Raw genomic sequence first — 14,670 nt, forward strand, 5'->3', positions numbered from 1 at the left:
AGATCAATTCCAACTGGTTATTTTTGAGTAACCTAAAACACTTACTCTAAAGTTTCATGGAAAGAAAAAAGTCTGGGGAAACTAATCCAACCTTATAAATGAGGGATAAGACATTACCTGTCTTCCCAGCTATAATTCACATAATAAATTTAAAGCCATAAGAAAGGGTGATATTGATGCAATATTAACAAATAAAACAATAAAAAAGAAAGCTCGAAGAGAGACCCTGGCATATATGGGAACATTTTAGACTCATATACAGTCAAAGAATGGGTTTTTCGAATGTTATACCAGTCTTGCATTCCTGGGATAAACACTACTTGATGATGACATATTAGTCTCTTTATGTATGGCTAGATACAGTTTGCTAGAATTTTGTTTAGGATTTTTATATGTATGTTCATGAGTGATATTAGTCTGTAGTTTTATTATAATATCTATGTGTAGTTTGGTATCAGGTTAATGCTGGACTCAGAATAAATGGAGAAGTTTCCTCTCTTTTTCTACTTTCTGAAGAGTTTCTGGAGAAGAATTATTATTTTTTTCCATAAATATCTGTTAGCATTCACTAGGGAAGACATCTGGACCTGTAGTTTTCTTTACAAGAACATATTTAGGGCGCCTGGGTGGCTCAGATGGTTAAGCATCTGCCTTCGGCTCAGGTCATGATCCCAGAGTCCTGGGATCGAGTCCCGCATCGGGCTCCCTGCTCCTTGGGAGCCTGCTTCTCCCTCTGCTTCTCTCTCTCTCTCTCCCTCTGTCTCTCATGAATAAATAAATAAAATCTTTAAAAAAAAAAGAACATATTTAACTACAGATTCAACACCATTCATAGATATAGGACTAGTTGTGTTATTTATTTCTTCTTAAATAAGCTTTATAGTTTATTTCTTTCAAGAACTTTTTCTATTTCATGTAAGTTGTCAAATTTATTGGCAGAAAGTTGTTCATAAATTTCCTATGTATCTTTAATATTTGTAGTGATATTGTGTCTCTAATTCCTGATTGTTGGTAACCTGTATTATCTCTTTTTTCTTGTTCACTCTGTCAATTCAAAGTTTTATCAATTTTATTGATCTCAAAATACCAGATTTTTTCATTGATTTTCTCTATTGTTCTGTTTTCTAATTTATTGACTTCCACTCTGATATTTATTTTTTTCTTTCTTCCCTTTACTTAGTATTTAATTTTCTCTTTTTTTCTAGCTGCTTAGTATTTAATTTTCTCTTCTTTTTCTAGCTACTTAGTACTTGTTAGTTACTTAAAGTTGAAACTGAGGTAATTAACTTGAGACCTTTCCTGTTTTCTAACATAGGCATTCAGTGCTATAAATTTCCTTGTAAGTACTACTTTAGCACCATCCATAAATTTTAATATGTCCTCATTTCCATTCATCTCAAAATTCTCTCTAATTTCCCTTTCTATTTCTTCCTTGACCCATGGGTTATTTAGAAATGTGTTCTTTCATTTCCAAATAATTGGCTACTTTCCAGATACCTTTCTTTTATTGATTTCTAAGTTACTTGCATAGTAGTCAGAGAATACATATTCTATGACTTAGATACTTGCATATTGGTTGAGACTTGGTTTATTTATGACTCAGAATATAGTCTATCTTCTTATATGTTAATGTACTCTTAAAACAAATGTATTTTTCGCTATTTTGCCCTTTATGTTTTATAAATACCAATTACTACAAATGAGTTGGTTATAGTTCAGGTTTTCTATACCTTTACTGATTCTCTATTTCCATGGGTTATTAAGAGAGAGAGAGAGAAAGATGTTGAAATCTCCAGCTATAACTGAAGTTTATCCATTTCTCCAAGCAATTCTCTGTTTTTACTTCATATATTTTGGGGCTCTGCCACCTTAATAAACTGATCCTTTTATCATTATGAAATAACCTTCTTTATCTCTGGAAATATTTTTGGCTCTGAAATCTAGTTTGTCTGATATTAATATAGCCTATTCTGATTTATCTGATAATATATTTATTAATATAGCCTTTCTGATAAGTATTATCATAGTATATTGGTTTTCATCCTTTTACTTTTAACTTATTTGCATATTTATACTAAAAGTACATTTCTGTACTCAGCTTAGTTCCTATATCTTTGTCTAATCTAACAATTTTTGCCTTTTAATTGGTATATTTATTTATTTTTTTAAGATTTTATTTATTTATTTGACAGAGACATAGAGAGAGAGCACAAGTAGGCAGAGTGGCAGGCAGAGGGAGAGGGAGAAGCAGGCTCTCCAATGAGCAGGGAGCCCGATGCGGGGCTTGATCCCAGGACCCTGGGATCATGACCTGAGCCGAAGGCAGCTGCTTAACCGACTGAGCCACCCAGGTGCCCCTTAATTGGTATATTTAGACCACTGACAATTTAATTTATTAATATGGTTAGATTTAAATCAAACATCTTGTTTTTTGTTTTCCATTTGTCATATTCTTTACCTCTTTTTTCTTCTTTTTACTGCTTTCTCAAGACCGGATATTATCGCTTGAAAGAAGACATGATGAAAGAAGTAGGGAGATGAGGTGATACTTCTTAAGTATCTAAATGGAGACTTTCAGTAGAATATGAGTGTGAAGTTCAGAAGAGTATTCTGGAAAAGAGATAATTTCAGAGTCATCTGCATATTCTTGGTATTTAAAGCCTTGAGACTGGTCATAATCTCTTGGAATAGGAGTATATATGGTAAAGATAAGACGATCAAGGAAAAGTCCTAGGTTACTCCATTTTTAGAAGGGAGAGAAAGCTAAGGAAGACACTGCAAATGATACTTATAAGAAATCACAAGGAGTTAGAGATTAATCCTATTAGTGTGTTGTCTTGGAAGCCAGATGAAGATAGATTTTAGAGAAGGATCAATTATTTCAAATGTTGCTTTAGTTGCTTTTAGTTGCTTTTAGTTTAGTTACACTGAAAAAAAAGACTAATAGAATTAGCAATGTGGAAGTCTTTGACGACTTCAATATGAACAGATTTGGTACAAAGGAGAGGACAAAGACAGATTTGAATAGATTCAACAGAGAATGGGTGAGAGAGTGACTATAGATAATTTTTTTCAGATTGTTCTCTTGTAAAGGGGTTTATTTAAGATCAATTAAATAACAGCTTATTTGTCGGATAATACAAATAGTATAGTAGGGAGGGAAAATTACCAGAAAATAGGGGAGAATGTTCCATTGCTAAATTCATTTTATGATTCCAGAATAAACCAAATTCCAAACCTGAGAAAATGTATGGAAAACAATTATAGAATACCCTTCATGAATACAAACTAAAAATTCCTAAAAATATTAGCAAATTGAATAAAAAAACAATATAGAAAAAGTGATAATACATCATGACCAAATAAATATCTTTTATTCCTAGAACAGAAAATTGATTTAACATCCTGAAATCAGTCAATGTAAGTTACCATATCAACTCAGTAAAGGAAAAAAATAACATGATTTTACAAAATTTAATATCCTTTCACAATAAAAACTCTCAGCAAAATAGGAGTAGTAAGGAATTTCCTTAAATTGATAAATGGTTCTTTAAAAAATATACTTGATGGTGAAAAACTAAATTGGTTTCTCATGAGATTGGAAACAAAGTAAGGATGCTTACTTTAATCACTTCATCATTTCACAGACTGCCCTAGCCATTGTAGTACAACAACCAAGAGAAAAAAATAAAAGGCATGAATATCTAAAATGAACAAGTGCAACTCTCCATATTATAGATATAATATTCTAATAGAAAGTACCAGGAAATGTACAAAATAACTACTAAAACTAATATGAATTTAGCAAAGATATATGACACAAAATTCATCTTTTTTTCTTTTAAGATTTTATTTATTTATTTGACAGAGAGAGACACAGCAAGAGAGAGGGAACACAAGCAGAGAGAGTGGGAGAGGGAGAAGCAGGCCTCCCGCCGAGCAGGGACTCCGATGCGGGACTCGATCCCAGGACCCTGGGATCATGACCTGAGCCGAAGGCAGACACTTAACGACTGAGCCATCCAGGCGCCCCGACACAAAATTCATCTTAAAAATAACCTATTCTTATATTCTAGTAGAAAATTAGTGGAAACGAAATTTTAAAATCACTTTTACTGTAGCACCAAAAATTATGAAATATATACTAAAAGATGTTCAAGACATCTATGCTGAACACTACAAAAAAAAAAAATGCTGAGGGAAATTAAAGAAGACTTACACCTAGTTCCTGAATTTGAATAGTCAATATTATTAAGATGACAGTTGGTCTATAGATTCAAGAAAATCCCATAAAAATTCCACATCTCTTTTTTTATAATTTGACAAATTGATTCTAAAATTTGCTTGGGGGATTGCCTGGGTGGCACAGTCAGTTAAGTGTCAGACTCTTGGTTTCAGCTCAGTATGATCTCAGTTGTGAGATCAAGCCCCACATCTGGCTCCATGCTTAGCAGGGAGCCTGCTTGAGTTTCTCTCTCCCTCTTCCTCTGTCTCTCCCCCCATAGTCTCTCTCTCACTGAAATAAATAAATCAATCTTTAAAAAAATAATAAAATAATAAAAAATAAATAAAATTTGCTTGGAAATGCAAAGGACCTAAATTAGTAGAAGCAATTAAAAAACAACAAAAAGTATAAGAACCTACCTTACTTGATTTTAAGTCTTACTATAAAGCTAAAGTAATCAAGACAACTTAGTATTTCCAAAAACAAAACAAAAAGCACATGAAAATATAGATCAATAGAATAGAATACTCCATATATGGGCCCACAAAATATGGTCAGTTGATTTTTCATGAAGGTAACAAGGCAATTCAATGGGGAGAAGAAAGTTTTTTCTACAAATTGTGCTGTACTAACTGGATATCTATGCATAAGAGTGTACATTGACCTCACATCAAACAAAAATTGCCTAAAAATAGATAATGGACCTAATATAAAACCTAAAATAATAAAATATCTAGAAAAGAAGCACAGGAAAAAATCTTTGTGATTTTGGCAAAATCAAAGTTTTCTTACACTGAACATAGAAAGTGTGAGCCAAACTTGAGAAAATTAATAACTGAACCTCATCAATATAACAAACTTTGTTCTTTGAAAAATATCATTTAAAAAATGAAACAACAAGCCACAGACTGGGGGAAAGCATTCAAAACACATATAAGACAAAAATTTTGTATAAAGAATATTACAAATTCTTATAACCCAATAGTAAGAAAACAAACAATCCAATAAGAATTAATACGGAAGAATATATATGAATACTCAATAAGTACATGAAAAGATATTTTACATTATTATTCACCAGAGAAATGCAAATTGAAATTAAAATGAGACACCATTACATAAGCACAAGAATGGATCAAAATAAACAATCTCAGTGAGGATGTAAAGCAACTGGAACTCTCATACAGTGCTGATAAGCATGTAAAATGGTATAACCACTTTGGAAAACAGCATGATCATTACTAACAAAGTTAAACAGCCACCTACAATAGGACTCAGTCATATTATCTCTCAGCATTGACTACAAATGGAAAACATGTCCGTGCAAAAACTTGTGTATGAATATTCATTGAAACTTTTATTAACCACAAGGAATTGAAAATATATGTCTTCACAGAGACTTGCATATGAATACTCATTGAAACTTTATTTGTCATAGTTACAAATTGGAAACAACTCCTATGCTCATCAACAGATAAGTGAATAAACAAATTGGGGCATATTTGCTCAATGGAATACTTTTTAGTCAGTAAAATAAACTAATGTTACATATAACGACATAGATGAATCTCAAAATAATTGTGTTGAGGGAAAGAAGCCAGGCAAAAATAAATAAAATGGTATGTGCATTAACATAAAGTTCTAAAAAAGGCAAACTGAGCCATAACAGGTAAGTTTACTGGTTGCTTAAGGATGGGGGTGATGGGAGGGATGGATTATAAAGGGATACAAGGAGACTTTGGCAGATGATGAAAATGTTTATTACCTTGATATTTGTAATCGTCTGACAGTTGCATATATATATTGAAACCACTTATGATGAGCACTTGAGTAATGTGAAGAATTGTTGGATCACTATATTGTACACCTGAAGCTAATAGAACATTGTGTATTAACTATACTGGAATTAAATGAAAACCTTAATTTAAAAAAACTAATCTAATTAAACACTACATATTTTCAGTTTATTTGATTTAAACTACAATTCAAAGTTAAAAAATAGAGCTCCAATTTAAACTTCTATTAAGTTGCCAAATATAATTGAAAGTTATTATAGCCTCAACATAAAATGGTTGTAAAAAGTACAATAAGTGGGAGACTTATAAAGACAAATACCTTTTATAAAACTGTATAAGCATATACAGAAAAACTGAGAATTTTACTAAGCAAGGCAGCTTATTATTTATTTTTTTTTAATTTTCATTCCGATATAGTTAATATACAGTGTTACATTACTTTAGGTGTACACTATAGTGATTTCAGAATTCCATACATCACCCAGTGATCATCACTAATGCTCTCCTTAATCCCCATCACCTATTTCACCTACACCCACCCATCTCCCCTCTGGTAACCATCAGTTTGTTCTCTATAGTTAAGAGTCTGTTTCTTGGTTTGTCTCTCTCTCTTTTTTCCTTTGTTCATTGGTTTTGTTTTTTAAATTCCACATATAAGTGAAATCATATGGTACTTGTCTTTCTCTGACTGACTTATTTCACTTAGCATGATATTCTGTAGCTCCATGTCATTGCAAATGGCAAGATTTCATGCTTTTTTATGGCTGAATAATATTCCATTATGTATATATTATATATTAAACAATATATTGTACTATAACATATATTATAATATATATTATAAGCTAATATATAATATTCCATATATATATATATATATATATATATATATATATATATATATATCTCACATCTTCTTTATCCATTCATCTATTGATGGACAGCACTTGGGCTGCTTCCATAATTTGGCTATTATAAATAATGCTCCTATCAACACGAGGGTGCATGTATCCCTCTGAATTAGTGTTTTTGTATTTTGGGGGTAAATACCCAGTAGTGCCATTACTGGATCATAGGGTAGTTCTATTTTTTAACTTTTTGAGAAACCTCCATACTGTTTCCCAGAGTAGCTCCAACAGTTTGCATTCCCACCAACAGTGCAAAAGGATTCCTTTTCTCCACATCCTCACCTACACTTGTTTCTTAAGCAAGGCAACTTATGAGCAGCAGATGTCATAAAAGCAACAATTAGAGCACCACTACCACCAATCTCCTGGATGTTTCTACCATTCCAGTATCACAAAAAACTCTAGCACCCACAATGCTCAGGAAAAGAAAGCAGAAAGGATTTTGAGCCATGGGAATAAGAGAGAAACCTTTCAACTTAAATATATATATATATATATATATATATATACACACACACCTTGAAACCTTGAAAGGTTGTTTATATATATATATATAAACATATAGGTTCCTTATATATATATATACATATATATATATAAACATACATATATATGTATGTAATGTAACATATGGTCATTTATATTATAAAAATCACAGATGTATTTCTACTTCTGAAATATATTCTATCTGTCCACTCTCCTTCCCCTCTGCCTGTCTCTTCCCCAAGACCCAGCATGCTTTATCTGGATATATTCAAAGACTTCTTTCTGGCTCTCTCTCTTCTCTTTTTTTTTTTTTTCCAGTTTGAGAGTAGTCACAAGGATATTGTCAAAGCACTAATTCTTCATGTCAGAACCCTATCTTCAACATGGACACAATACAATAATGTTGTAGTGTTTTTTTCAGATCAGAGGCCATATACCTATAGATGATAGATACATAGGTACATATAGATAGATGACAGATACATAGATAGACAGATATTCATTAAATGATAGCAATTACTCGACTTAAAATATGTGAACAGTGTTTTCATCACAGAGGATTCAGGCCACTTCTTTTCATGGGGGCCATCAGCACATCATACACAAAAGATCAAACTAGAGATTTTTGCCTTCCTACTTAACTGGGACTGCTTTCTGTGCTTGATACACAAAACTATCTTCTCTTTTCAATTCTCTTTTGAATTCCTTCAGTAAGGTAGAATACATAGGAATTAAGACTGGAAATCAAGTGTTACACACAAAAGTAAACCCCTTCTGCTAGAACTGTAGTTACTCTCCTACTGACACTAAAACCTGACATCTCTTGGGACGCCTGGGTGGCTCAGTTGGTTAAGCCTGGTCTGCCTTTGGCTCAGATCATGATTCCAGGGTCGTGGGTTCAAGCCCTGCATCAGACTCCTTGCTCAGTGGGGAGCCCACTTCTCCCTCTTCCTCTGCCACTCTCCCTGCTTGTACTCTCTTGCTCTCTCTAAATAAATAAAATATTAAAAAATAAAATAAAAATAAAACCTGACATCTCTTAAACCAGTTTTGCAAGTCCTATTGAGGTCAAAGTCTGCCATGGAACAGATTTCTGGCAATTAATATGCGCATCCAAAAGGAATAATAATGGCTTAGGAAGGGGCTCAGTTCTGGCACAATTTCATTTACGCTAGTTGTGATCACTTGCACAGGGTTATTATATGTGGGTTCAACCTTTTCTTGTAGCTTTCAGTTGTGTTCCACAACTGGGTCATGGTAGGTGCTACTTACTCTATGGATGATTTATATTTAAAGACACTAATGCAGTATCTGTACTTGCCATCTTGCATCCACCCCACCCCCTGGATTTATTTATAAGGAATGTAATTGATTTTTACCACCAACCACCAACCCCCACAAGACATATCACCTACAATGCTCTTTTTGCTATTTCCTGCAGGTGTTGTCAGACTTTCTTGCTGGCATTTTCTTAGGTGAGTGTTCAGAAATGAGCTTTGTTTTAACAAACAAACACACACACACACAATTAAATTTCTGCAAAAAATAAGAAGATAATTCAAATGTACAAACCATGACAACTGCTTCAGTTTGCAGTTAGTTCAATAAAGAAGTAAAATTCTTGACATAGCACTTAAAAAACTCTTTTTTTTAAAAAAGGGTTTTTTTAAAATTTTCATTATCAAAGATTTCCTAAAATGCAGACTAAAGTATAAAGCTACTATTGCTAATTGTTACTATTCCTATTATTCTTTCCTTCATAGGCCAGAATACCATGGTTCTAAACAGTTTCATGTGTTTCATGATAAATCTGATGCTTCACATTGCCACTCGTTGGAGGAGACCATCTGTGCTTCAATGTTTGCATTCTTCATCGCAGGCTAATAAATTTGTCATATTAATAACTATTTCAGCCAATAAATCCATGGATAGAAAATCTGATTATGGGATGTGTCATTAACAAACTGTTACTTCAGGTTGAAACAGAAGCACCTGCTATCCAATTCTTAAGATTTGTAAGTTTCCCTAAAAATATTCATAATTCTATTTTGTACTGTAGTCTACATACACACAACATTTATTTGCCAAAGACCCGTCTGCCTAAGGAGACTTCAGCTATCTGAAAATGCCATTATCTTATGCTAATAATGTATCACCACAGTAAGCAATAATTAATTATTCAAAAACATATGACTGCTTGGTAAGATATCCAGTGTAATGGGGTCGATATAACTTAGCAGCTAGTATAAAACACAGTAATTTTGTGGAACAAATTGTTTATTTTATAATTTAGTTTCACAGGGGTTTTTTGTTTTCTTTTGTTTTGCTTTTGCATGTGTTATCTGGGCAGTAAACATCTTACCACAGTTTTGCCCTATATAAAATTTAGAATTTTGGTGATCAAATATTTTTTCATGTAGATTTTTTAAACTTACTGATTTCAGCAAAGATTTCCTTCACATAGATTAAAATATTAAATAGTTCTGTAAGACTTATTATGAAATAATGGCCTTTACAACCCCTATCTCTATTTCCATTCCCCAGAAGCAACAGCTTTCAGCTCTTTCACCTGGTTAAGGTCATTAATCTAATTCTTAAATTTCTTTAGTCTTAGAAGTAATTAATTGATTTTCCAATATGGAAGATGAGAATTTAGTCATCTGTCAAACATCACTCACCTCCCAAACATAAACAAATTATGTATCTCCAGAATTATTTCTACCTGTGAAATAGATCTAAGTTTACTCATCCTCTCAATTTTTCTATCATACTTTTAATTAGATCAATATTCAATGCTTAGATTATCATTATTATGTGAACAATATTCTTTTATTTTAAAGATTTTATTTTTATTTGACAGAGAGAGACACAGCAAGAGAGGGAACACAAGCGGGGGAGTGGGAGAGGGAGAAGCAGGCTTCCCGAGGAGCGGGGAGCCTGATGTGGGGCTCGATCCTAGGACCCTGGCACCATGACCTGAGCCAAAGGCAGGCGCTTAACAACTGAGCCACCCAGACGCCCCTGTGAACAGTATTCTCAGGTGAACTACGTACCAGGTGGAGATTGCTTTTTCAGAGGGGGACAATTTTTTGTTTATATAAAAGGTAATATTTACCTTGTTTATACCTTTGTGTTCTCTTTCCCACTAATTCAGTCCCAAGCCTTCCCCAAGGTGTCTACATTTTCTCAATATGTTCAAAAACCTTATAGGTCTACTATCAATTCATTCATCTTGAAGACGGATCCCCTGAAGTTTCTTGACCTTCTTTCTGTCTGGAGCACAGCTCTCACCCTGACATCCCCTTTCACCATGATCCTAGGGCTGTTTCTTTTTCTTGAGTTAAAGCCATTATTTCCTGGATCCTATTATTTCTTCTTTCTTGGTTTACTCACTCCTTCAGTTCTGAAGAAAGCATATATAAGCAGTAAATTTTTTGCGAATTCCTCTGTCTAAAAATATCCTTGTCTACTTTACACATAATTACTTGTATATAAAATTCTAGGCCAGGTGTCCTTTTCTTTCAATATTTGAATGTCTTGCTCCATGTGTCTTTTAGTTTCTGGTATCTCAATGGAGAAATCCACAAACATTTGGACTACTGATTCTTTGTATGTGACCTTTTAATTGTTTATTTGTTTTTTTAACAACCTTTTGCAATTGTTCAATTTACATCAGCGTTTTGATATATCATGATGACAGGCTTTAATGTGAATCAATTTTTTTCATTGAATATGTTTCTTTTTGAATACAGAAACTCATGTCCTTCAATTCCATGAAATTCTGAATCATTTATTTGATGATTGTATTCATTTAACTTTCTCTGATCTCCCTTTCTGATACAACTGCCATTTGGTTGTTGGACTTTCTAGTCTGATACTAAAAGTACTTTTTCCTATATGTCTGTTTGGTCTCTGGTTTTGTGTCTAATAAATTCTTGGCTGTTGATATTTAAAGCTGACTCAAAGCTCTGGACTGGTGAATGGTCATTGTCAACTGAGAGTGTGACTATAGGTCAGCTGGCAGGGCTATTTCATTAAGGAAACTTGGATGTGGAGGACTTTCTCTTTGGCTACTCAGATTACCCAGAATAGACTCAGCCTATGTCATGCATGGAGAGTTATAAGCCTGGCTGCCAGCATCAGGGATCCAAGCTGGGGAAGAAACTAGGCATTTCAATAAGAGAAACAATTGAAAAGAAAATCTACTTGAAATGATTGCAGTATCATAAAGAAGGCAGTTCATAATAAGTATTATAAATCAATAGACTTTTCTGTAATAACAATAAATATATCTTTTAAAATCTACTCATACTTTTTTGTTATTCATACTTTTTATCTTAGTAAGTGTACTTTCAAAAAATTTAATTGAAGCAAACAGAAACTTGGCAAAGATTTCTGTATAAATTACTTAATATTCTTTATGATACAAAAAAACCCTAGAAAATACCTAAATGCCTCAAAATAGGATTAACTCTATTACATACATTAGAATATATTATGTAACATGTGTTAGATTATATATTTTATCACACATATATGGCACCCATTGCTATTTTAAACAACAGACATCAATCAACTTCATTTCTCATGGCTCATACCCAATTCTTTGTAATTTAAATAGAAAGGAACAAAGGAAGGAAAGAAAAGAAAGAAGAATGGAAGGCGAGAGGGAGAGAAGGGAGGGAGGGACAGAGAAAGAGAGAAGAAGAAAAAGAAAGAGAGAGAGAAGGAGAAAGAAAAGAAAAAAGAAAAGGAAGGAAGGAAGGAAGGAAAGAAAGAAGGAAAGAAAGAGAAAGAAAGAAAGAAAGAAAGAAAGAAAGAAAGAAAGAAAGAAAGAAAGAAAGAAAGAAAGAAAGAAAGAAAGAAAGAAAAAGAAAGAAAGAAAGAAAGAAAGAAAGAAAGAAAGAAAGAAAGAAAGAAAGAAAGAAAGAAAGAAAGAAAGAAAAAAGAGGAAGGAAGGGTAAAGAGGAAGAGAGGGAGGAATTTATATTTTCTAGTTCTCCTTACATTCTTGGCCAATAAAACAGAATGTCAGAATTTTGACTGTATCCTTTATTTACTCTCAAAGCATTTGGCATTTTTATTGGCTTAGTGGAAATCTCTTCATGCTGTAAGTGGCCAAGAATATGGAAGACATTGATGACTAGCTAACCAATTTATACAGCATAGAAAATATTCTAAAGCTCTCTCCCTCTACCACTAATACTGTCCTTTATCAAATGTTGTAAACGCCGAAGTACCGAAAATCAGAATCTCAAAACCATAAAAATAATGTAAATTTAGCTCTAAGGACATCTCAATGCTTTTCAAGGCTCTGGTCTTTGAATAAGCCCTCAGAGTCAGAAGTGCTGAACGTTTTTCTGTCTTGTAAAAGGCAGTAGTAACCTGGCACAAACCAGAACAGTGCAGTCAGAAAGCCAAAGTTTCTTTTGTTACATATAACAAAGAAATGAGCTACACAGTTTAAAACCCATCAGGGTTTCTGGAATAAGTGAAACTTTTTTGTTTGTTTCAGAACTGTTAAAATTCTTATATACCAAAGGTTTTACAATCAAAATAGGCTATGTTCATGTGCACAAGAATATATGGTATTCATGGTATCTCAAGAAAAGGAAATAATTTATTTGAAGAAAACTACCTTAATTTTTTTTTTAAATCTGACTAATGGCCCTTTTTTTGGAGGGGCACATGACAAGAAGAAATAGATATTTAAAACAATTAATGTTCAGCCTTCTCCAACCCTGCTACATAACTCCAAGAAAAAATAATTGGAGGAGGAAGGAGTACATTATATATTCTCTGTACAATTTCATTAATAACCATCATTTTTAACTATTAACTGTGACTTTCATTCTGTGTACCTTCATTTGTCCAAATAGTTTTTAAAATTATAAGAGCTTGGAGGACTTGAATTTTACTCTACTACCTTCTTTCCTCCCTGGAAAGTAGATTATAATCACCATTAATGTGCAAGTACTAATACAAACACAAATAGAATATTAAGCTTTTCTAAGGTGCCACACAGACACATCTATTATATGATTCCAATTTCATTGAATATTAAACTACTACTTTTTATGAAATTTATTGGTAATGAAAGTCAATCATTGAAGAAATATGATAAAACTCTTAATGAATGTGTTCACTGAGTACATTTTAAAGAGAGTGTTTACCTTTTAAACAGTAACTGAGGGTCAAACTTAATGCAAAATATGTAGGAGATATCTGCTTTTTTGTCTCTTCAGCAACCTTCTTTATTCTAGTAATAATAACTTAGTCTTTTGGGGGAAACCACACTTTCCTATCAATAATGCTGTCAATAACTGAGCAAGCAGAACAAAGATATGAATACAAAGATGAAATTCTGAAAACTTATGCCATGCCTAAAACATGTTTCTCCCATTCTCAGACATGCCTGAAAAAAAAATTACTTGAAGTTATTTCTTTTTGGAAAGATGCTCATATAAGAAACTCAAATATGGAGTAGTCATTGTACAAAAAAAACTTGTAGTGAATTTGAAAGCCATTTTAAAAATGTAAAGAATAAATTATCTCAATAAAGTTACAAGATTGAATATTATGTCAAAGATTTGTGATGGGAATTAAAAAGTAAATACACTAATTGTCATCTGAATAGTCTAATTGTCTAAATTATACTTAAAGCAACAGATACATGACAGAGAGAATAGTCAAGAAATAAATTAATTTAAAATGTAAAACATAGAGAGTTAAATAAGTTTTGAAAACCTAACTTTAAAAAAGTATTTTGGCGACACCTGGGTGGCTCATTCAGTTAAGTCTCTGCCTCCGGCTCAGTCATGATCCCAGAGTCCTGGGATTGAGTCACACATTGGGCTCCTTGCTCAGCAGGGACCCTGCTTCTCCCTCTCCCACTCCCCCTGCTTGTGTTCTCTCTCTGACAAACAAATAAAATCTTTAAAAAAAAAAAAAGAAGTATTTTGCACTCTATTTGTGTTTTTAGTTGTTGGGATTCTTTCATCTCGTCTCAGAGATAAAAATAGAATAAAAATACATCAACTATCACAATAAATGTAAATGAGATAAAAATTAAAATCCCAAATTAAAAATCAACCACATTCAAATGGGCTAAAAAAATACAGACTAACTTTATCTGCTCACAAGAAGGTAGTTAACAAAAAGAGGTGAGAAAATACTAAAATAAAAGGATAGGCAAACTATAGAGATTAGATCTCTTCCCCACAAAACAAAAAAATATTAAGAAGGAAAGGAAGGA

At 32.8% G+C, this 14,670-nt stretch overlaps 1 pseudogene; it reads left to right on the forward strand.

The window, feature by feature from the left end:
* LOC113920364 overlaps positions 1-14,670 on the forward strand; it is a 72,754-nt pseudogene that overhangs the window by 18,970 nt on the left and 39,114 nt on the right.

Source organism: Zalophus californianus, chromosome 3 (assembly GCF_009762305.2).
Source record: "Zalophus californianus isolate mZalCal1 chromosome 3, mZalCal1.pri.v2, whole genome shotgun sequence".
Lineage (NCBI taxonomy): Eukaryota > Metazoa > Chordata > Mammalia > Carnivora > Otariidae > Zalophus > Zalophus californianus.